We start from the raw sequence: 24,261 nt of genomic DNA on the forward strand, positions 1-24,261 counted from the left end.
CCCTAGAGTCTGTGTTTCATCCGCGCGCTGGAAGGGCATCTCTGACCCTGGCCTGACTTTTGTTTATGGAACTTGGCCTTGTGATTCCTCTAACTCCAGCCTGGCAACTCTTGTCCCTGGTGGGCAGACCTCGGATGAGCTGCGACCGCCTATGCCCAGTCCCTTACGCTGATTCTCATCTTAAGAGATTCCTGGACTGGAGAGTCAATTGGTATGAAATTGTGCATTGAGTCCTTCCCATCTCTGTCTATTTCATGTACACAAAGACAGATAGCACCCCGGCCTGTGTGCACCACACAAGCCATGTGCTTAAATGTCCCTGCAGTCAGAAAGAATCTGGGCCCAAATGATACCAAGGAGTGGGAACATTGAGGTCTCATGATCAGGTTGCCAGGTCCACCCCTTTAAAATGTTTAAAGTGTTGCCCCTGATGTGCCCAGAGAATAGTGAAGGGCGGGGGCTGGGCTACTGACTTTTAGTCGGTTGATGCAGAGACTTCAGCCACGGCATCTCCAGCGTTGCCAGCCCCAAGCGTCCCGAAATCAGGAATCAGGTCCTCTAAAATCTGCAGCTTGGTTTAACAATCATGAGATTTTTAAAAATAATAGATCTGGGTTCTCTTTGCTTTCTGATTCTGGAGTCTTGAGGGTTCACATTTTCCAGTTTTTCTCCACAACCGTGAGGTCTAGATAGTCACCTTATAACCAAAAGGGAATCTGGGGGTATCACCTAATCCCAGGTGCTTGGGGTTCCAGCAAAGCACCAGCTATCACGAGACTCCCAATACATTGGGAAGGTTGGCACCATTGCCTTCCAGTGCCGAGAGATGAATCCAGCTGGAGCCCGTCCCTTAGAGATGAAATGACTGGCTGCTTTATACCCCTGCAGGATGATACTGGAGAATGGATCAGATTAAATAAAACTCCAGCTTCCTGGTAAACAGAGTTAAGTCACTTGCCAGCCCTGCTGTCAAGACAAGGGCTTATGGGCTGAATTGGGAGAACAAGCTGGGGCAACACAAGAGCCAGCCTGGGCCCGAATCCTGCATGTTTGTCCGAACACAAAGCACACTCCTTTGTTCCCCTCGGATTTCAGTGGGATCTGGCACCTCACTACCCTAAACTCCTGGGGAAATCCCTGTGTTCATCCACATGGTGTCTAACTTACATGAGGGAAGCAACATAGGGACATAGCAGAGGAAGGGACGTCCTGAGTCACTGAGTCCAGTCCCCTGGTATCGCAGCAATCAAACGCCATATAATCCCATTCATACATTTCTCAGGCTCCATTTTAAAGACAGCTAGGTTCTCTGCCCACCCTGCTCCTACTGGGCAGCTGTTCCAGAACCTAACTCCTCTGATCATTAGAAACCTACTAATGTCTAGCCTAGATTGATTCCGGGCTAGTTTATCCCCATTTGTTCTTGTGCCAACATTGTCCTTCAGCTTCAATAGCTTTTCACTTCCCTGGTGTTCACCCCTTCCTGTGTTTACAGAGAGTAACCAGAGCCCCACTCCAGCTGGGTTCTATGAGGCTGACCAACCCCAGTTCTCCAGGCTCCAGATCAGCTTTCCATGCTGCTGATCATCCTGGCAGCTTTTCTCTGCCCTGTTTCAGTTTGAATTCATCTTTCTTGAACATGGGTGACCAGAATAGAGTCTTGGGTTCCAGAGTAGGTCTGACCAGTGCCAAACAGAGAGGTAATATAACCTCCCTACGCCTCCTCCAAAGTTCCTTCTTTACACATCCAAGAGTAGCTACAGCAAAGAAAAGAAGAGTGAGACTCACAGGTGCTTGGACCCATGGCCTGACCTTGTGGTCTCTCTCCTGGCTAGGGTTGCCAACTTTCTACTCGCACAAAACTGAACACCCTTGCCCTGCCCCTGCCTGACCCCTTTTCCGAGGCCCCGCCCACACTTCATGCCATCCTTCCTCCCTCTTTGTCTCGTTCTCGCCCAGCCTCACTCACTCGCTCATTTTCACCAGGGTGACAGGGTCCAGGGAGCGAGCACCAGCTGGACATACAGGTGGTGCCCAGGGAGCCGGTGTCAGCTGGGCAGACAGATGGTGCCAAGGGAGTTTGCACTAGCTGGGCAGATAGATGGTGCCAAGGGAGTGTGCACTAGCTGGGCAGACAGATGGTGCCTAGGGAGCATGCGCCAATCAGGCAGACAGAGGGTGCCAAGGGAGCGTGCACCAGCCTGGAAGACAGATGGTGCCAAGGGAGTGTGTGCCAGCTGGGCAAAAAATCAGTGCTGAGGGAGTGTGGGCCAGCCAGGCTGACAGCCAGCCTGGTAGACAGATGGTGTCCAGAGAGCTTGCACCAGCAGGCAGACCAATGGTGCCCAGGGACTGTGTGCCAGCTGAGCAGAGTGTGCCAAGGGAGCATGCACCAGCTGGGCAGAGAAACAGTGCCAAGGGAGCGTGCGCCAGCCGGACGGACAGACGGTGCTCAAGGAGCGAGCACCAAGCAGACAGACAGGCGTTGCCCAGGGAGCATGTGCAAGCCGGGCAGACAGATGGTGCCCAGCGCGCACCAGCTGGGCAGACAGATGGTGTCGAGGGAGCATGCGCCAGCAGGTAGACAGACTGTGCCCAGGGAGCAGGAACCAGATGGACAGACAGAAGATGCCCAGGGAGCAGGCGCCAGTCAAACAGACAGATGGTGCCCAGGGAGCGAACACCAGTCAGCCAGACAGACGGTGCCCAGGGAGTGTGTGCCAGCTGGGCAGACAGTAGCCAGGGAGTGGGCACTACCTGGACAGACAGATGGTGCCCAGGCAGCAGGTGTTAGTCGGGCAGACAGATAGTGCCCAGAGAGCGTGCGCTAGCCAGCCAGCCAGGTGTCCCTCTCACTGTCATGAAAATCAGCTCCATTGTGGAGTCCGGAGTGAGCAGCAGGATCCTGCAGTGACTGTGATTCAGAGGCTAGGAGCCTCCCGTCACTGCAATGGGCTAAGGCCATTTACTGCTCCCCCAGACCAGTATCCCAGGCTGAGTGTCTGTCTGTGATTTCCCTGGGATCCGGGAGGCGGCCACCTTGGGACTAAGCAAGTGCTGATGGCCAGGAACCCTCTTGGCATGTGGGAGTTTTCCCAGCTCTTGTTCATTCAGTAGTGAGTAACCACCAAGGGCCACCTCTGCAGCTTGCCCACCCCTCCCCAGGCTGGGCTATTGACTCTGGTGTGGTGGCAGCAGGCTCAGGCTCCAGATCCACAGGTCCTTGTACTTTTCCCAATGACATCTGTTTTCCTTCCCTTGTTCTCTGTGTCACTTGGCCAGGGAGTGGTGGTGACACCGGGCTCCATGCCACCCTGGGGAGCAGAGTCGTGACATTTGCTCCCTTGCCTTTTGACACTGATACCAGGCAGAAGCCCAGTTCATTGTGCAGATCTCAGTCTGCAGTGTCTTTACACCCTAGCCTCACCCAGGCCTTGGCTAGCAGGACTAGTGGCTGGTCCTCTGCCCCCATGCTGCAGGGCACAGCAGGCGCCATGGCCCAAACTGGCTGACTCCAGTCAAGCTTAGCCCAAAGGGGGGTACCTGGGTCTCAAATATTTTGCTGATTTTGAAGAAAACAAACAGCAGTTTTGCCACAGGAAATCCGTTTGGTGAGAATGGGGCTAGAGCAGCCTGTGGTGCAAGGAGGGTGGGGACTGGGCTTCCCAATTCCCCCTTGTTTAGCAGCACAGATAGATGCATTTCCCACCATGGGGAGTTCCAGAGGATGGACATGCTGTGCCAAACTCGCTTCTGGTTTCCCCTGCTCTGTGCAGGAAGTGCCCAGGCCTGACACAGCATACTTCCCCCCAGCACTGGCACTGCTCTCCTGTGTATGGGAGGGGGGGGAGACAGATTCTGCCCACTTCCCCCACTTGCACGAGGAGAGGATGTAGCAGCCCTTCGGATGCTGCTCTCCCCCAGGAGTCTGGCAGTGAAAGATCTAACATGATCCAATGGCTGGAAGCTGAACCTAGACAAATTCAAACCAGAAATAAGGTGTACATTGTTAACGGTCAGGCAGGGTAAGTAACCACTGGAACAATTGACCAGGGTAATGGTGGATTCTCCATCACTGGCCATTTTAAACTCAAAACTGACTGGTTTTCTAAAAGTTCTGCTCTAGGGATTATTTGGGGGCAGATCTCTGGCCTATGCTAAACAGAGGTCAGACTACAGGATCATAATGATCCCTTCTGGCCTTGGGAGGAATGAATTACCAGGATCACCCTGGTTTCCCTTTTGGAAGCTGGGCATCACACCTGTCTTTGCCAGTCCACTGGGAACTCTCCCATTCCCCAGAGCTTCTATAAGCCTAATAATACCTAGCTTTTATCATGTGCTTTTCATCAGGAGACCTCAAAGAGTTTTACACAGAAGGGCAGTATCATCATCATTATTTTATAGATGGGGAAACTGAGGCCCGGGGCGGGGAAGTTACTTTTTCTAGGTCACGTAGCAGGCCAGTGGCAGAGCCAGGAGAATCCTGATCTCCTGAGTCCCAGTCCTGTGCTCTGATCGCTATTCCACACTGATTCAAAACTCAATTCCTGGACATGTACATCACCCAGCCATGCTGATCCAGACCTGTTTAGTTCCAGCCCGTGTATTCTCTTCCCTGCTGGGTTTGTCAACCACAGCATTTACCACTTCCCCTCTTCTACTCCTCCAGCCCCCTCTCTGTTCACAGCTATCCCCCAAAGCCCTTCTTCTTCTGCTTAGCCCTCGGGCAAGCCCTGTCTCCTTCTGCTCCCAGCACTGGCCCTGCAGCTCTTACTCAAGCAGAACTCCCTTGGACTCGGTCAGGGTTTGGCCTGAAGATACGCAGCAGCTCCAGCCACCTTCTTTTCCAGTGAATGCTTCACTGACTCATGAGCCAGATACCCAGCTGGTGTAAACTGGCACAGATCCAATAAGGGGCTATTGAAATCCATGAAGCTGCACAGATTTACGTAGGCTGCGGATCTGTCCTCATAGATCCTCCTTGGGTTGCCTCTTTCATTACCAGTGCAGGCTTCTCTTCCTGCCCTCAGATCTCTGAGTCAGTCTCTCATGGAGCCTCATTAGCTGCTCCTTTTCCCTTCAATGAAGCAGACACTTTCTCCACTAGGCTATGCAATCCCCAGGGCCCTGCTGAGCCTGGCTGAAATTGAAGCCAGTTTATTTATTCCACAGCCTGGCCCTGGATCCCTCGAGTCTTTTATGGGCTTGAGCAGACAAATGTTGTTGTTTTTTTATGGGCAATCCTGCTGCGATGGGTACAGCAGTGGAAATGGACGTGGAGATGGAGTTTCTGGCAGGAGGGCTGGGGAGAGGATTTTACAGCTCCAGGAACTGCTCTGCTGTTAGCAGACAAAGGCAGGTAGAGACCCATGAGCTCCCTTTTGATATATGGCATGGATGTAAATCTCTTCCTCCCTTGCAGACCTCACTCCACGCCGTGTACCTTTAAACTGCTCCACTGGGCACCAGAGCGTCATTCCTCTTAGGATGGCAGGCGGCCTTTGGCCCCATCAGCTCAGCAGAGTGGAGGTCTCTGAATGACTGACAGGAAACTCTCCAGGCTCCACACCTCCACATCATCCAAATGATGCCCAAATGAGGGCTGCTCTGGCATCTCACTGGGAGTGGACATCTGTGGACCAGGCTGAATTGAACCAAAAGGAGCAGATTGCAGCCACCCTCATTTTCAGACCAGAATCATGGTCTGCAGAGATCCAAATGCCTCTAGGGCCTTCATGGGCAGATTATGGGTGGGGCAAAATGCAAACCTCAGACAGGCAGCCTTAGGCTATTTCTACACTACACAGCTTTTAGCGACAAGACTGTGTCACTACAGCCGTGCCACTAAGTCACTAAAAGTTGCACAGCGTAGCTGCTGCTTGTTGGCTCTCCTGCAACAAAAAACTTCCACCCCCAAGGAGCTGCGTTTGCGTTATCATCAGAATTTTGTTTATAACAGAGTGATTAACAGGTGATTAAGATAAGAAGGGGCTATTAGGAGATTTCCTAAAGTTAAATGATCTGTTCCAAGCTTGGTGAACAGCAAAAAGTAAGTAGCCTAAATGATAGAAAGTAATTGTAGATTTTTCTACAATTGTTTCAATTGTTCTATTCAAGAGGTGGTAACAAGTTAATACTATCTTTCTTTGAGAAGACAACTGATTTTTTAGAAAGGAAATACAGTAGATCTAATCTACCTGGATGTCAGGAGGGCATTTGATACAGTTCCACATGAGAAATTATTAGTTAAACTGGAGAAGATGGGGATTAATAAGAGAACTGAAAGGTGGATAAGGAACTGGTTAAAGGGGAGACTGCAACAGGTAATACTGAAAGGTGAACTGTCAGGCTTGAGGGAGGTTACTAGTGGAGTTTCTCAGGGATCAGTCTTGGGACCAATCTGATTAAACATTTTTTATTAATGACCTTGGCACAACAAGTGGGAGTGTGCTAATAAAATTTGCAGATGACACAAAGCGGGGAGATATAGCCAATACAGAGGAGGGCCAGAATATCATACAAGAAGATCTGGATGACCTTGTAAACTGGAGTAATGGAAATGGGATGATATTTAATAGTGCAAAGCTATTGGTGACTACAATGATCATGTCGGCCTTGGTGTAAAATGCTCCAAGGAAGTCGCCACTGCTATTCTTGGGGCAATCATCTTGGCTAAACTATCCATTGTACCAGTATGACGAGTCTACTGGGGTAACAAGATTGGCAAGCCTCATAGTGTACCTTACAAGGTTACTGGTCATTGTGGGTCTGTTTTGGTGCATCTGATCCCAGCACCCCGTGGTACACGAATTGTATCTGCTCCTGTTCCAAAGAAACTGCTGATGATGGCTGGAATTGATGACTGCTATACTTCAGCTAGGGGTTGTACTGCTACACTGGGCAACTTTGCTAAAGCCACCTTTGATGCACTCTCCAAGACCTACAGTTATTTGACCCCTGGCCTCTGGAAGGAGACTGTATTCACCAACTCTCCTTATCGGGAATTCACTGATCATCTGGCTAAGACCCACACCAGAGTCTCAGTGCAGAGAACCCAGGCAACTGCTGTGGCAACTACTTAAATGTTTTTGTACAAAATAAAGTGATAAGTGAAACAAACAAACAAACAAAAAAGTGCAAGGTCCTGCATTTAGGGACTAACAACAGGAATTTTTGCTATATGCTGGGGACTTATCAGTTGGAAGTGACAGAAAAGGAGAAAGACCTGGGCATATTGGTTGATCACAGGATGACTATGAGCCATCAATGTCATGTGACCACAAAAAGGCTAACAGTCCTGGGGTACATCAGGCGAGGTATTTCCAGTAGAGAGAGAGAAGTGTTAGTACCATTATACAAAGCACTGGTGAGACCTCATCTGGAGTATTGTGTGCAGTTCTGGTCTCCCATGTTTAAGAAAGATGAATTCAAACTGAACAGGTGCAGAGAAGGGCTACTAGGATGATCTGAAGAATGAAAAACCTACCTTAGGAGAGGCACCTCAAGTCCTTGGCTTGTTTAGCCCAACCAATAGAAGGCTGAGGGGAGATATGATTGCTCTCTATAAATACATCAGAGGGATAAATATCAGGGAGGGAGAGGAGTTATTTAAGTTAGGCACCAATGTGGACCCCAGAACAAATGGATATAAACTGGCCATCAAAAAGTTTAGGCTTGAAAATAGGTGAAGGTTTCTAACCATCAGAAGAGTGAAGTTCTGGAGCAGCCTCCCAGGAGGAGCAGTGGGGGCAAAAAATCTGACTGGCTTCAAAACTGAGCTTGATAAGTTTATGGAAGAGATGGAATGACAGGACTGCCTACAATGGTGTGTGGCCCATTGTTGATTGCCTGTAGCATAAATCCACAATGGCTCGAGATGGGACATTAGATGGGGAGGGCTTTGAGTTACTACAGAGAATTCTTTCTCAGGTATCTTCCTCATGGGTCTTGCCCACTTGCTCAGGGACTAACTGATCACCATATTTGGGGTCTGGAAGGAATTTTCCCCCAGGTCAAATAGGCGGAGATCCTGTGGTTTTTTGGTTGTTATTTTATTTTATTTTATTTTATTTTTTTTGCCTTCCTCTGCAGCATGGAGCATGGGGCATGGGTCACTTGCAAGTTTAAACTAGTGTAAATGGTGAATTCTCTGTAACTTGAAGTCCTTGAACCATGATTTGAGGATGTAAGTAACTCAGCCAGAGCTTAGGGATCTATTACAGGAGTGGATGGGTGAGGTTCTGTGACTTGCAAAGTGCAGGAAGTCAGACTAGATGATCATGATGATTACTTCTGACTTCAGTAAGTGTATCTGAGTAAGAATAGATATTACCATTTTAAACCTAACCAGTGTCCCATAAGTAACTTACCACAAGATGTCAGGACATGTTAGTATTACAGCTGAGTGGATCTAATATTTAATTTTCTTTCATGATATACGAATTAGATTTTGTGCTCCTGTCAGATAATTTCTAAGTTATTATCTACAAAAACACTAGAGTTTTCAGTTGCCTAAGTAGCCCTTGGAATCATGGTTGCAATCCCCCCACAATCTGAAATGGCACCCCTGTGGGCAGGCACAGAATCCTCCCCACCCCATGTGTAGCCCCATTGGCTTGACTAGAGCCATCCCTCCCCCACAATATAGAAGTCAAACTACACCTATGGGGACCTTGGGTCTTTCCAGTCTGGGTCTGAATGTTGCAGCTTGAGCCCATGGCTTGTGCAGCCCCTGGAGATGACAGGGCCCAGCACGGCATGCTCCAGCCTGATCCAAGCAGAGGCAGAATGAAATAACACTTAGCACTTGTGTAGGAATGTAAGACCTAAAAACGGCCATACTGGGTCAGACCAAGGGTCCATCTAGCCCAGTATCCTGTCTTCAGACAGTGGCTGATGCCAGGTGCTTCAGAGGGAATGACCAGAACAGGGCAATAATGAAGTGATCCATCCCCTGTTGTCCAGGATCAGCTTCTGGCAGTCGGAGGTTTAGGAACACCCAGAGCATGGAGTTGCATCCCTGACCATCTTGGCTAATAGCCATTGATGGACCTAACCTCTAGGAACGTATCTCATTCTTTTTTGAACCCACTTACACTTTTGGCCTTCACAAAATCCCTTGGCAACAAGTTTCACAGGGTGACCATGCATTGTGTGCAATAATACTTCCTTATGTTTGCTTTTAACCTGCTGCCTATTCATTTCATTGGACACTGCTGGTTCTTGTATTATGTGAAGGGGTAAGTAACACTTCCCTATTCACTTTTTCCACTCCAGTCACAATTTTATAAACCTCAATCATATCTCCCCTTAGTGGCCTCTTTTATAAACTGAACACGCCCAGTCTTTAATCTCTCCTCATATGGAAACTGTTCAATACCTTAATCATTTTTGTTGCCCTTTTTTGTATCTTTTCCACTTCTAATATATCCTTTCTGAGATGGGGCGATCAGATCTGCACGCAGTACTCAAGGTGTGGGCGTATCATGGATTTATAAAGTGGCATTATGATATTTTCCATCTTATTATCTATCCTTTAATGGTTCTTAACATTCTGTTCACTTTTTTGACTGCCGCTGCCCACTGAGCAGAGTTTTCAGAGAACTATTCACAATGACTCCAAGATCTCTTTCTTGAGTGGTAACAGCTAATTTAGACCCCATCATTTTGTACATATATTTGGGATATTTTTTTCTGATGTGCATGACTTTGCATTTATCAACACTGAATTTCATCTGCCATTTTGTTGCCCAGTCTCTCAGTTTTGAGGGATCCTTTTGTACCTCTTGAGTCTGCTTGGGAATTAACTATCTTGAGTAGTTTTGTATCGTCTGCAAATTTTGCCACCTCACTGTTTACCACTTTTTCCAGATCATTTATGAATATGTTAAATAGTACTGGTCCCAGTACAGACCCCTGGGGGATACCACTATTTACCTCTCTCCATTCTCAAAACTGACCATTTATTCCTACCCTTTGTTTCCTATCTTTTAACCAGTTACTGACCCATGAGAGGACCTTCCCTCTTATCCCATGACAGAGGAGTGACACAGTGAGCCAGTGGCAGGGAAGACAGGTGTTCTTATGCCCAGCCACATGCTTTAGCTGCTGGACCACACAGAGGTCACTTGGGTGAAAACTCATAGATTCCAAGGCCAGAAGGGACCATTGTGACCAGGGCCGGCTCCAGGCACCAGTGAAGGGGCGGCACTCTGTGCGTTATTGGGGAGGCACGTCTGGGTCTTTGGCGGCAATTCAGCCGTGAGCCCTTGATTCCCTCTCTTCCCCTTCAGCGGCAATTCAGCGGCAGCTCAATCGGGTTTTTCTTTTTCTTTTTTTCTTTGCTGCTTGGGGCGGCAAAAAAGCTGGAGCTGGCCCTGATTGTGACCTCTGTACAACATAGGCCAGAGACCTGTCCCACAATAATTCCTAGAGCAGAGTTTTTACAGAAACATCTAGTCTTGATTTAAAAATTGTCACTGATGGAGAATCCACCACGATCCTTGGCAAATAGTTCCAATGGTTAATTACTGTCACTGTTAAAAAATGTATGCCTTATTTCCAGTTTCAACTTCCAGCCAGTGGATTGTGTTGGAACATGGAGCACTGGGTCCTGAAGTCTCTGGAGTGGGCACCCCAATATCTGAACTGGCACAATGCAGATCCAGCTCCAAAGTTTAGGTGTGGTTTGAGTAACCCCCACCCACCCTGCTTGTTGCTCTGTCTCCCACTAGTGGAGACTGGGGCACATATGGAGGCTGATGAGACCATCACAGACCAGGTTCAAGGAGACCAGTCTTTTAGCCCAGGCAGGAATCACTCATGCTTTTAGATCCTGAGGCCCCAGGTTCAGTCCTGCTGCTGCCAACCAACCTGCTCCAGGAGCAGAACATTACATTTGGTTCCTTGGTGCTGGCTGAGGATTGGCTTTAACTGCTGGTGAAAACAGCCACATGCTGGACACCCTGCTGCACCTGTTGTGTTGGGCATGAGTCGGAACACATGCCATGGAGACAGATCGAGAGCAGAGGGAAAACCAAAGTGCCTCCAGAAACGCAAGGGATTGTGACAGACTCAGCCAGGGCCCTCATCACCCTCTGCTCACCCAACAGCTAGCGCTGATTTAATTTCTCCTTCTCGTGGACACGAAGGCGTCAGTGTGCCAGTGAGAGGAGCCTGTGAGGTCCAAGAGCCAGAACCCCACTGCCCTGCTCCTTGTGGGGCTATCTGCACCTGGGCCAAGTGGGTGCCAGGCACTAATGCCCGGGCAAGCTAGGGGAGAGTCCTGGCTTGGCTAGCGCTCTGTGCCTACTTTGCACAATGTAAATGGCAGGGCAGGGACACACCTAACCCTGCCCAGGCACCCATTCATGCAGGATATTTCTCCCCCGTGTAGGCTGCGGACCCCACTGTCACATTGCAGAGACTGGCTGCCTTGGATGAGAAGGGATTGTAGGATGTGGGACTGGACCAGCTCTGGAGACTGGGGGCCAAATACAGAAGAGACGTAACCAGTGGTATGAGTTACGGGGGGCCAGCAGAGCCTGCTTTCCCAGATACACGAGACCCAGTACAAGCCCTGGAAAAGGAGGGAGAGAATGTTTGAGGGGGCACAGACAAGGACAATGGGTGAAATTAACAAAGACTGAATCTCAGGGAGGACTTCCAGATAGATCCAGCAGGATCGCCTCCAAAGGGAGGGCTGGGAGCCCTCCACTTAGGATATATAAAGCTAGCTGGATACAGCCCTGGGGATGAGCTAGCCTCATGGAGGGGGTGGCCATGATGGCTTAAAGGGCCTTTTTCATCCAAGGGCTGCCATGGTAAAGGCAGTGGCTTGGAGCCAGGGGCTCTGGGTTCAGATCTGCCATGGAGCAGTGGGCTCTTGGGCAACTCACTTAGCCTTTCTGGGCCTCAATTCCCCAACTGTGCAATAGAGACAATCCTTCCACACATGTAGGGCGCAGCAAGAATTAACCCCCCGGGGACTGCAAGGTGTTCAGACACCATGGGGACATGGGCTGCAGGAGCAGCTTGAGAGATGCATAAAGCTGCTCTTTCCTCTCCTGCTTATGCACAAACATGCTGGGATATGTGATCTTGGACCTGTACTGGCCCCATACCTGGTTATCTCCTGATCCCTCAGTGGAAGTGCAGGAGGCTGCCACCCTGCTGTTCTCTTTGCATGTCTGGCAGGGGCTGCCCCACACCGGGAGCCCAGGCAGGGATGTCACACCATGCTTGCTGCTGCAGAATCACACTGGGATCCCCAATGGGTTAATCAGTGTCTGCATCAGAGCAGGGGCTGAAGTAAATTAACCGACCTAGCAGAGGCCTCCCCACTTGCCCTTTTCTACCTCCCCCCTTGTCCATCTCAAACACAGTCAGTGCCAAAGCTGGGCCAACCCTTCAAAAGCTCTGGGGCTGGAGCACCTGCACTGGCGGCCCTGCCGAACAGCTTTTCCCCCAGGCCGGCCTCAGGCACGCCGACCTAGCGAGCAGAGGGACTAAACCCAGGGGAGAACTTCCAGGGCAACGGGTTGTAGAGACCTGCAAATCCGCAGATATCCACGGGCCATTTTTGCGGAGAGTGGACTGGATGTGGATACAGCTGCGCAAGGCCATATTCACCGGCTGCGCCTTGCCCGTGGCGTCCAGCTCGGGGGGCACAGTGCGCTTGGGGCCGGCAGCAGCAGCCAATGGCTGGGGCTGGGCAGCAGGTTGGAGTCGGGGCTGTCCAGCACCCGCTCGCCACGCCGCTTCCTATCCAGCAGCTCAGGCCCCTTGGGCAGCGCCAGCCTCCCCACCATGGCCCGGCCCAGCAGCACTGGCCGCGCTCCCATTCCTGGACCTGGCACGACGGCTCGTGGGCAGCAGGGCCTGCCCCCAGACATAGGGATTGGGAGCGGGCGGGGCCCCGGAGCCCCACCTTTCTGCCCCACTGTGAGGCAACACGCACTGCTGCTGCCATGTGCCATCGCTGGTGAGCCCCAGGAACAGCATGCAATGGGATGCCCCTTCTGCCCCAGCTGCCCCCCTCCATGCCGCCCTTCTCCTTGAGACCATGCCCCCACACTGTCCCTTACTCCCAGACTCCACCCTCATGCTGCCTTTTCCCTGCAAGACCCCCCTCCCCCACTTGCTCCCTTTCCTTCCCCCTGCCCCAGCACTTGTGAGATGGCTTGCTGCTGTGGGTGCGGATACAGGTAAAAGAACCTTATTTAATCTTTTTATTACTGACCTTGGCACAAAAAGTGGGAGTGTGCTAATAAAGTTTGCAGATGATACAAAGCTGGGAGGTATTGCCAATTCGGAGAAGGATCAGGATATTATACAGGAGGATCTGGATGATCTTGTAAACTGGAGTAATGGTAATAGGATGAAATTTAATAGTGAGAAGTGTAGGGTTATGCATTCAGGGATTAATAACAAGAATTTTAGTTATAAGTTGGGGACGCATCAATTAGAAGTAAGGGAAGAGGAGAAGGACCTTGGAGTATTGGTTGATCATAGGATGACTATGAGCTGCCAATGTGATATGGCTGTGAAAAAAGCTAACGCGGTTTTGGGATGCATCAGGAGAGGCATTTCCAGTAGGGATAAGGAGGTTTTAGTACCATTATACAAGGCACTGGTGAGATCTCACCTGGAATACTGTGTGCAGTTCTGGTCTCCCATGTTTAAAATGGATGAATTCAAACCGGAGCAGGTACAGAGAAGGGCTACTAGGATGATCCGAAGAATGGAAAACTTGTCTTATGAAAGGAGACTTAAGGAGCTTGGCTTGTTTAGCCTAACTAAAAGAAGGTTGAGGGGAGATATGATTGCTCTCTATAAATATATCAGAGGGATAAATACAGGAGAGGGAGATGAATTATTTAAGCTCAGCACCAATGTGGACACAAGAACAAATGGGTATAAACTGGCCACCAGGAAGTTTAGACTTGAAATCAGACGAAGGTTTTTAACCATCAGAGGAGTGAAGTTTTGGAATAGCCTTCCAAGGGAAGCAGTGGGGGCAAAAGATCTATCTGGCTTTAAGATTCTACTTGATAAGTTTATGGAGGAGATGGTATGATGGGATAATGGGATTTTGGTAAGTAATTGATCTTTAAATATTCATGGTAAATAGGCCTAATCCCCTGAGATGGGATATTAGATGGGTGGGATCTGAGTTACCCATGAAAGAATTTTCTGTAGTATGTGGCTGGTGAATCTTTCCCATATGCTCAAGGTTTAGCTGATCGCCATATTTGGGGTCGGGAAGGAATTTTCCTCCAGGGCAGATTGGAGAGGCCCTGGAGGTTTTTCGCCTTCCTCTGTAGCATGGGGCATGGTTGACTTGAGGGAGGCTTCTCTGCTCCTTGAAGTCTTTGAACCATGATTTAAGGACTTCAATAGCTCAGACATGGGTGAGGTTTTTCGTAGGAGTGGGTGGGTGAGATTCTGTGGCCTGCGCTGTGCAGGAGGTCGGACTAGATGATCAGAATGGTCCCTTCTGACCTTAGTATCTATGAAAAAAGACGGCTAGCGGATCGCGGGACGGATCGCAAGTTGATCCTGGAGGATGCAGATCCACATTTTTGTATCTGCACAGGGCTCTAACTGTTTGGCTGCTATGCTGCTAACTCTAAAGTGGGGTGAATGCTCTGGTCCCCTCTCAGCCCCCAACCTGCTCTATTCCCAAACGCCCGCCCCAAAGAAGGGCAGGCAGAGCAGGAAGGAGGGTTGATCCATTCACCCTGGCAATGGGAGATGTGCAATAGCCCAAGCAATTCACCGCAACCAGTACAAGGGTTCTCTCTCCCCAAATCCAGACGCCTTTGAGTTCAGTGTCAGCAGGCCAGACACCCAGCTGGTATAAACCTGTTTCATTCCATTGGCTTCACTGGAGCTGTGCTGATTTACACACCCACTGGGGATCTGGCCCATTTATCCAACGGAACGACACCAATTTACACCCCACCTGTAACTGGACCGGAACACTGCCCCCCCAAAGGACCTACAGTGCACACACAGCCCCAGCATTGGGCCAGGGAGCACCCCACCTGGAACTGATCTGGAACACCGCCCCCCAAAGGACCTGCAGCATGCACACAGCCCCGGGATTCATCCAGGGAGAGGGGCCCCGGCTTACAAGCCCCAGGCCCCACTTCATTCTAAGACTTCCCAACCCCACCCCTTTGGGCTGAGCCCAGCTCCCCCTGGCAGGAGTCTGAGCGAAGGCTGCAGACTTGCCCCACTGGCGAGAAGAGGGAAATTGGGAGGAGGAAGAGGAGGACATTCCATTAACCCTTTCCCTCCAGGGGGTACCTGAAGAAGGTGGGAGCAGTTAGATCAGCAGGTGGACGCTGTCCCATAGACAGACGGGGGGGGGGCATGTCTGACTGGAGGAGGGTAAAGGAAACTTCTGCTGGAGCCCTCTTGACACATGACCTTTGCTCCCTTCAGAGACACCTTCCCTGGCTCTGTTCAGGGGAGTGGAATTAGTGTAGGGTTACCAGCGCCTACCAGGGCGCACCAGCCCCAGCATTAACCCCTTCCTGGCATGGAGGGAGGCTGGCTCCTGAGTGTGGATTTCTGTTCCTGCAGATCTGCTATGGGACCTTCGTGGGGGGCAGTGGATCTTTGTGTACCGTGGATCTGCCTCTCACAAAGGCTCTGCTGGCCCCCTCTTACTGCAGCCCAGCAGAGCTTCCAGCCTGGCACCAGCTGCCCTCCACTCCCCTCATTGATTGCTGCCCTGTGAAACATCAGTGCCACACTGTGCGAGTGTTTGTGCCCTTGTGAATTCACCAGTGCACAAGGGCAGGGCTCCCTCCACTCCAGGGGCTCTGTGGCTGGGAGCTGGGAAAGGGCTCACTGCAGCTGGCACTGCCTGACGGGGGGAAAAGAAACAGCCCTGCGATGGGCTGATCTGGACCCGGCCAGGCAGCAATGTCTGACACAGGGATCTAGTCTTGGCCTAGTGAGAGAGACATCCTCTCCAGCTTCCCATTGCACAGCCCCACCTGCTCCCCATCACCCAGCCCCCTCCCCTTGCCCGCATTTACCTGTTGTGCCCATGGTAAATACAGCTGCTGCTGACCTGGCAGTCCCCTGGGAAGGTGCTGGTGTGTTCACTGGCGTCTCTAATGCAATAACAAGCCTCATGTCCATTGGAAAATCAGTCCATCCCACCGTCTCCATGTGCTCCCATCCCATCGCATGGCACATACCTGCCCCAGCTGGCATGGCCTGCTCTCCCTGGCGCCCCTTCCCACTCTTTCGAGGTGAGGAGCTGGGCAGGTAAATATTCACTCCCTGAGAGCGTACCTGCAGCCAGCACCACTGGAGCAAGGACCCCAAGCAAATGGGCATGTGTGAGTGTGTGGTTTTTGTGTGCTGACAAGTGAGCATGTGTGTGTGTGTGAGGGTGTGTCTGTGTGTGGTTTGTGTTTGGGGTGAGTATTTCCGTGCAGGTGTGTGTGTGTTTGAGAGTGTGTGTGCACATGTGTTTGGGGGTGAGTGCAACTGTGTGTGTGTTTGTGAGTGTGTGGGCATGCGTTGTGTTTGGGTGTGTGTGTGCAGCTGTGTGTGTGTATTTGGGGGGGTGAGCATGTGCACACGTCGTGTTTGGGGATGAGTGTGCATGTGTAGTTTATATGGGTTTGTCGTGCCGCAGGGCTCCAGTCTCACAGGGCAGCTCCAAGATTCCCCAGGTCCCAGTTCAGTGTCAGAGCCAGGCTGATGCTCCAGACATTCTCTGGGTTCTGAGAGGCTCTCCTCTATTCGAAGGATGTGCACAACACACACACATGTATCCACACACAGACAAATACACAGAAACACACTTGCTCATCCCCCTCCACCCCCCCCCCACTTGTTCTTTCACAGGTTGGCACCTCTCAGGGCCATAGGTGCTGGAACGAGGGATACTGGGGGGGCTGCCACACCCCCCCGTCTTGAAGTGGTTTCTATTATATATATAGGGTTTATAATTTGGTTGAATGACTCTCAGCACCCCCACTATATGCATTGTTCCAGCATCCCTGCTCAGGCCTGTTCTAACCCTGCATTTGGATGCCCTCCTCGATCTTTGGGGGCCCAAGCAGCTGGTGTACATGCCCATGCAGTGATGTGGGTGCCCCAGTGTGGATCCAGGAGCTGCACTATGGCCCCCCATGTGAAAACCAGGCCTGTCCAGTAGCTGCTTTGAAGTGCACCTTTCCCCATAGTCCTGGGTGATGGGGACAAGCTCCCTGCCCCCTCCTCCCAGAATCCATGCAGTTGTTGCAAGGGCCCCCTGCCGCCTTCTAACATCCCAACCTCCCTCTCCCCACATTATTGCAGATCTTCCCAGGCCTGGTCCCCACACAGTCTTCTCCCTTCGGTCTGTCCTTTCCACACACCCCCTTCCACAGTCCCCTGGCTCAAGCTCTGCTCTGAGACCCCAGGGCATCTCCCTGAGCACCGCGCAAACCATGAGGGACGACACTCACCGCAGCCCTGATCCCTGCTGCCTGCGCCCACCCGGCTCCGTCTCTCCCCATCTCCGACCCTTCTCCTCACACCTCCCCAGCCGCGGCCCAGCTCCTCCCCCAAACAAGGGGCGCAGGCCTGCTGCCTTTCTTACACAAACACACTTCAAAGGCAGCCGGGGTCTGGGTCCTGTTTCCTGGTGGGGATGGGGCAGGGGGAGGGGGGCCTGGCCGGCTGGGGGGCCTGGCCAGGAAACACGCCCGCCGGGCTGGGGCAAGCAGTAATAACATTTGCATTTCTTACTGCCCAGGAATGTCAGAACAAGAGGCTTCGGGACGGACGGGCGGCACCTGGTGAGCAGCCCTGGATAAAAGGCTCCTGCCCTGGAAGGAACCCCCTCCCCACAATCCCTCTTTCATGCCATGGCATCTGTTCTCATTTTATTTAATCACAGCCAAGAATGATTAAGTGCTGGCTGTGATCTCCCAGACCAGCTTTCTCTGAGGCCACCGGGCCTAGGTGCCACAGCCTGCCTGGCACGTGGGACCCACCCATGGCCTGGGCAAAACAGAGCAGGTTTTATTGGTGTTCCAGAACCAGCTCTCACCAGACTGACCGCAATGGCAGCTCCTGTGTTCTTCTGGTCTGTTTTCCATGTCACCAACGCATCACCTGGGGGACAAAAGAGAACCAGGGCTGGAATACTGGGGACTGCAGGTCGGGAGTGGGGGGCACAGGCAGAACGGCAGGGAAAGCACAGGGCTGAGATAGCAGGGGGCTGTAGGTCAGGACTCAGGGATATTGGCAGCGCTGTGTGAGGAGCCCAGCACTGGCATAGGGGGGCTGCAGGCTGGGATTGAGGGACACTGGCAGAGATACGTGTGGGGAGCCTGGGGCTGGGATAGGAGGAGGCTGCAGGCCAGGACTGAGGGGTATTGGCAAAGTTGTGTGTGGGGAGCCCAGGGCTGGGAGTCAGGATTGAGGGGTGCTAGCAGAATTGGGGTGCGAGGGGGATGGATCTGGGATGGACTAACAGAGTGGAGGGCCTGTGCAATGGGACTGAGGAGCAATGGCAGAGCGTGGAGAACCTAGGACAAGAGTAGCGGGGGTGGGGGGGTCTCAGCTCAGGGCTGAGAGGCATCTGCACAGTTTGAGGTGGAGGAGCTTGCCCATGTCCTGATCCCATTATTCTTTGCTCTAGACAAAGGCTTCTGTTCCTCACTTTCCTAGGAACCCTACAATTTCCCGAAATTCCCCCACAATCCAAACCCTTCCCGGGTACAATCTCCTTGCTCTTGTGGGAGCTGAGTCAAGGAGTCCCAATGGTAATTCCATTCCTTAGATCAGATTCTAATGCCTTGTAGTGAGAGAGGACAGGACAATCTGCGTGAGCTGGAGTGGGTGGCTGGGCAGAGAGGGGCTCTCTCCTGCAGAGTGCCTGAGGGAGGGAAGGCTCAGGAACATCACTGGAGACAAAAAACAGACTCCTTTTTCCAACAGACTCTCTCAGCTCCATGGGAGGTGGAGAAACCAGAGCAATTCCCCTATTGCTGTCTGGGGGCCGGGCAGAGTGCAAAACCAGCTGCCAGCCCTTCCCCATGCAACAGATGCTCTAACCATTGCCCCAGATGGATCTCTGCCCCCTCGACTGGCCACACTAGTTCTTCAGTGCAATACTGTGCCCTAGCTCCAGAAGTGAGACTCTGTAGCTCCAGAAGCAGTAGCAAAGACAGTACTTTTAGATCCAGAGCTCCCAAGCTCAATCCTGCAGACAGCCCAGCAGGGAGCTGTTCATACCCCAGACTCTGTGCTCTCAGAGGCAGACCCTGAAAGGTGCTGAGCACCTCCCCAGAGCTGCTGAAAGCCCTTAACTTCAATGGAAGCAGAGCGTGCTCAGCAACTCTTACCAGGCACGTGGGTCCCAGTTACAGCTGGTATTGGAAAGTACCATGTGGATTATCACACACTATCAATGGAATATTAGTAACGATGGGAATCACCTTAATAACCCATTCCCTGCCTTTCTGAGGCTTGGTTTGTTTTTAGTAGCCATGCAGTAATTATGGAGATTGTATGAAGATTATATCAATTAATTCAGCAACCTCAGCCCTCAATTTCATTTTTGGCATGCAAACTATTTGCAAAGACACTGGCTAATTAACCCTCACAAGCCCCTTACACAGTGGAGAGAGAGAAACCAACACACAGCCATCAAGCGTCTGGCCTGAGGCCACACAGAGCCAGTGGCAGAGCTGGGGTTAGAAATCAGGCTCTCTGAGGTCTCGTTTCAATGCACCAGCCTCCCTACCCTGAGAGGAAGGGCCAGTGCCATCCACTTGAGTTACTACCCCTCAAGGTGGGGGCCATGCCGGGGCAGAGTCAATCAGATCAACCCTGACCCTAAATCCTCAAGGAAGTGGATGAGGTCACTGACTGCAGCCTTACAGGGGTAGCTGGACAGACAGGGAGGGCACAGGAGGTAGCTGTGCGGAGTCTCCCACTCAAACCGTGGTCCAGAACCAAGACTGGAGCTGACCAGACTCTGAGGAGCAAGACAATGTGGGCAGCTTTAAAAAGAGCCTGCCTGGAGCATCAGTCGCTGCGCTGCTGGCTGCCTGGAAACAGTTAGTGACAGACGGCGCCTGGCTAATGGCTCACCAAGACAGAGAAGGAGCAGAGAGAGGAGCAAGAGCAGTGTGTGGTGATGAGGTGTAATAAGCTGCCTGAGGGGAAAGGCAGCCCCTTCCCTAGCACACACAGAGCAGAGAGAGACACATGCTCAGATCAGAGAAACACACAGGTGCAAACAAGGTGACAGACAGAAACATACACCCCCTTGGGAACTCAGACACATGGATCAGAGACACACACACACGGTGATACAGACATACAAACACACGCAGTGATGTGTACACAGACATGCGTGGTAATATGAACACACATGCACACAGAGACACATGCACATGGAGAAACTATGGCAGACTCTTCCCAAATATAGCATCTCTCACCATAAGCTGACGCTGGGGAAGCCCACGGCACCCAGCACCCCAAGCCCCAGAGCAGTGACCATAGCTGGGGCTGGGGAGAGAGCACAACAGAGACTCTCCACTCAGGGCCTCAAGCACCAGGGAGCACAAGGAGAGAGGTTCCGCCTCAGATCATCACGCGTTAGAGATGTCTCATCAGCCAATGCCGGAAAAAGCTCTGCCTGGCTGGGAGGAGAGAGATGGCATGCGCTGCAATTCTGTTGTGTGACAAATGCCAAGGGTTTGAACTTTGCTTTCATTCTGATATGGAACAAACTGAGACCTTACGAATTTTGTTGCAAAAAACCAAAACCTCAAGAGGGATTCCCCAGAACAGCCAAGTGGGTAGGGTACTTGTGTAGGTCCCCCACACCCCAGGCAAATGGCCCAAAGTCAGCCACTTGGGCATGTGTTTTGATCAGAAATTCCATCCTGGCCCTCAGGCACCTTCCCAATGAAGGTTTTGTCAAAGCTGCTCCATTTTCACAGAACATTTTGGTTCCAGGGAAATGGCCTTTTGTGACAGAAAAATAATTTGTCACATTTTTGTCACCCAGCTCTAGCAGAGGTCCCTGCCCCGGGATCAATAGCCCGAGCGCCTCTGGAACACACCTTCAGGCACTGTCTTTTCTCACATTTTAACACTTGCCTATGTGATTGTGCCAATAACATCACATTGAACTGAAGTGAGAAGCAGGCCCCTCCACACACAGAGCTGTGACTGTGCACCTGGGAGACAGACACACACACACGGAGCCCTGCCCTGCACCTGGGAGACTGACATAAAGAGCCACCTACACACACACACAAACACACATGCAATCAGACCTGGCCCCTGTCACATGTCCAGGTGCTAGGAGATACCCAACCCTGCACATGTGCATGACACATGCTCCCCATACATGCTTGTTCCCACCTAGCAGGCCAGTACCTGCTGAGGAAGCACCGATCTTGCAGGACTCCTGGTTGATGGAGTGCCGCAGGCACGCTCAGCCCCTGCAGGAAACCAGATCCTAATGGCCTCCCTAGTGCCATTTGCTGGCCCTGCACCAAGTGGTATCTTTTGGGCACGCCTAGCCCTGCTGGTTTGTGGGGCAGAAGGGCTGGGGCTGCATGGGAGCTATGCACTGATGGAAGCTTTGTTCCATCTGCCCCAGCGTGTTCCAGAGGTGACAGGGCAGCAGAGAGAGCAGGGTGCCCCAGCACCCTCCCAGTGAGCTGCCCTGCAGTATTGGCTCCATGATGCACAGAGCAGGAATGTTGGCTCTGCTTTGGGACACTCATCCCTGGGCAGGGATGATCCCATGCCCCATTCCAAGGGGACTGAGCAGGGGAAGGGGCAAGGTAAGAGACTGGGGAAGAGGAGGAGAGATAACAAAGGATACAGAATAAAGGCTGGATTCAAGAAGGAAAATGCCCGGGACAGAGAAAAACATGGGCTCCAGCCATCCCCATCTTTTGGGGCAGGGCCATAAGTCTAGGAGGCTGGTACATTTTGGATGCATGGTTTAATGGTGGTTTAATTGTTCCTAGCCAGGCAGCCCAGGGACTCCACAGAGCTGATCAGCTCCCAGGGGAGCAGGATCTAGGGCCTCACTGACCTTACCAAGCTCCCTACAGTTTTCTGCTGCTGGAAGCAAAGTGTCTTCTTGCTGAGTCACTGAAAACTTTGGCTTTCGAGTGCTTGGAAATTAAGACCCACATTTCCAAAAGCAGCCCCTGATTTCGGGTGCCTGGGTCTCAGTCCTGTGGCTTTTGTGACTCTCTGATCCTGGGGCCAGGGGTTGATTCAGAACCTGGCACAAATTAGACTAGCCACAGGGCTAATCTAACTTGCGCTGGCTACAAATTAACACTCCAGTCATGCCCCTCCCACAGCGCTGATCTGGACACACCCTCCAATGCGGGCTGTAAATGGAGGTGTGAATGCTGGCTCTGCACTGCCACGGCTGTCCCCAGCTGGCCAGGTGAGCCAGCTCTAAGGCCCCTTGGTGCCACGAGCTGCAGTGGGTGCCAGGATCTGGTGCCTAAATATAGATTAATTTTTGCCACCCAGGTTTGAAAATGTTGGCATAAACCTGCGGCACTGGATCATCTCAATAGCTCAGTTAGAAACTGCATTACTTCTCTCAGTGGAGAGCTTTAAGGTCCCTGGTTGATTCAGAGGCTGAGGAACCGTTATGCTCTCCGGGCATGGAAGAGGCAGCCTGACAGCTTCCACAGTTCAGCCTTCCCTGCGTCCATTTTATACGCTTACATTTTAAGCGCTGCCTTACCAATCTGGTTGACATATAAATCTGTCACCAACAGCTCTGTTGACACTAATCCACCCTAAACGCTGAGCTCATTGATTCACACTTGGGCCAGATCCTCAGCTGGGGTAAATCATTCTAACTATGTTGAAGTCAATGGAATGACACTGATTTATACCAGGAGGGGTTATGACCCATTGTACTCAGCTGCCTGAGTGATTCTAAGCAGGTGGGACCTGGAGGGTGAGGCCTGGAAATTGTTCTAATGGCTGAAATGTTTCTCTTCTTTTCAAAATTTTGGAAAGGGTCCTGAATGACAGCTCATTAGTTCTCAGCTACATACTGGAGAGCTAGAAACTCGACAGAAAAGCTTTTCTGCCCTAAATTAATCACCAAAAAATGTGTATCAATAGCTCATACCTGTTGACAATTAAGGGGGGGGGTGTCAAAAAACAGCTGATATGGACAACATGCCCATTAACTTGGAGTCACAACTGTGCTTTCATAGTACACACTCGTGCACCCACACACGTATCCATTCTCCAAATGAAGGCAATAGCGGTGGCTCTCTGCAAAGCTAACGTATTGCTCACTTTGCTTCGAGAAATGAAATGCTGCAAATGACACCTTCTCCCATGCTGTGGAAGGACGTTTCTATATTTGTCAGTTGCCCTCACTCAGAGGCCCCTGTTCTGGCCAGCGCCTTACCACCCACCCTGGAAGGTCCCAGAAACTTAGACATTACAGCCAGGAACAAACGAGAAAATCCCACATGGCTGGAGACATGGGGGAAATGGTCATTATGAATTAGTGCCCTTTGACCTTATGGCCACTCTGGTGAGGCAACATGTTACATCCCTTTTGCACTGGTGTAAATAACAACACAAGATGCAGGGCAGTTGGGAGTCAGGTCCTCAGGGACCCATTCACCATTTCCCAATGGCCCAAGGTTGGTGCAAGGGGTCTGCCGTGCTGAAAGGCATTCATGGCTGCCATCTTGAATCCAAAGCCAATCACAGACCTCGTTAGAGGCAATGTGTGCCAAGCACTCTCTTCCAGGCTTCATGGAAATCAGGCAATCAGGCCTCTTCATGAGCAAAGCCAGGTGCAGAGAATGTAGGCTCCTGCCCAAGGCCCAGGCTGCACGGCTGGTCGGAGCTGAGCTATGGGCTGGCTGCACAGGCAGGGGCTGTGGTCCAGTTGCAGGCCATGAGTGTTGGAGCCAGGAAGCCAGCAGAAGCAGCTGTGAGAGGGACTCTGAGAGGAAGCAGAGACAGGGCTTCTTGGGCACAGAACTGGCTGGAGGGGCAGGCTCTGGGATTTCTAAGCAAGGAAACTGCTGATGTTTGTTCCTCCTGTGTTCATGGAAAAAGGACTTTGTATGGCCTTGGTAAATAAATCAGATTATACCAAAAAAATTCAGAGGTGATTTGTAGCATCAATTTCTCCTCTCAACAGAAACAACCAGGCTAGGACTAGAATTTGGGCTAAGGGCTTGGGTCAAAGCGGGAAAACAGGGT

General features: G+C 51.5%; 1 protein-coding gene and 1 pseudogene across 5 annotated transcripts in view; one reads left to right on the forward strand and one right to left on the reverse strand.

The window, feature by feature from the left end:
* The window catches only part of PHC2 (polyhomeotic homolog 2), a 141,679-nt gene that overhangs the window by 75,868 nt on the left and 41,550 nt on the right, over window positions 1–24,261 (reverse strand). The window contains exon 2 of one of the 5 annotated variants that reach the window (XM_043500098.1): window positions 18,080–18,135. The exons of the other annotated variants lie outside the window; for them this stretch is intronic. The gene's annotated coding sequence lies outside the window, so the exon portion shown is untranslated. The remainder of the gene's footprint in view (window positions 1–18,079; window positions 18,136–24,261) is intronic. 5 annotated transcript variants of the gene reach the window in all.
* Window positions 5,255–7,121, forward strand: LOC119845219 (annotated as a pseudogene).

This window comes from Dermochelys coriacea, chromosome 18 (assembly GCF_009764565.3).
Source record: "Dermochelys coriacea isolate rDerCor1 chromosome 18, rDerCor1.pri.v4, whole genome shotgun sequence".
In the NCBI taxonomy this organism is placed as follows: Eukaryota; Metazoa; Chordata; order Testudines; family Dermochelyidae; genus Dermochelys; species Dermochelys coriacea.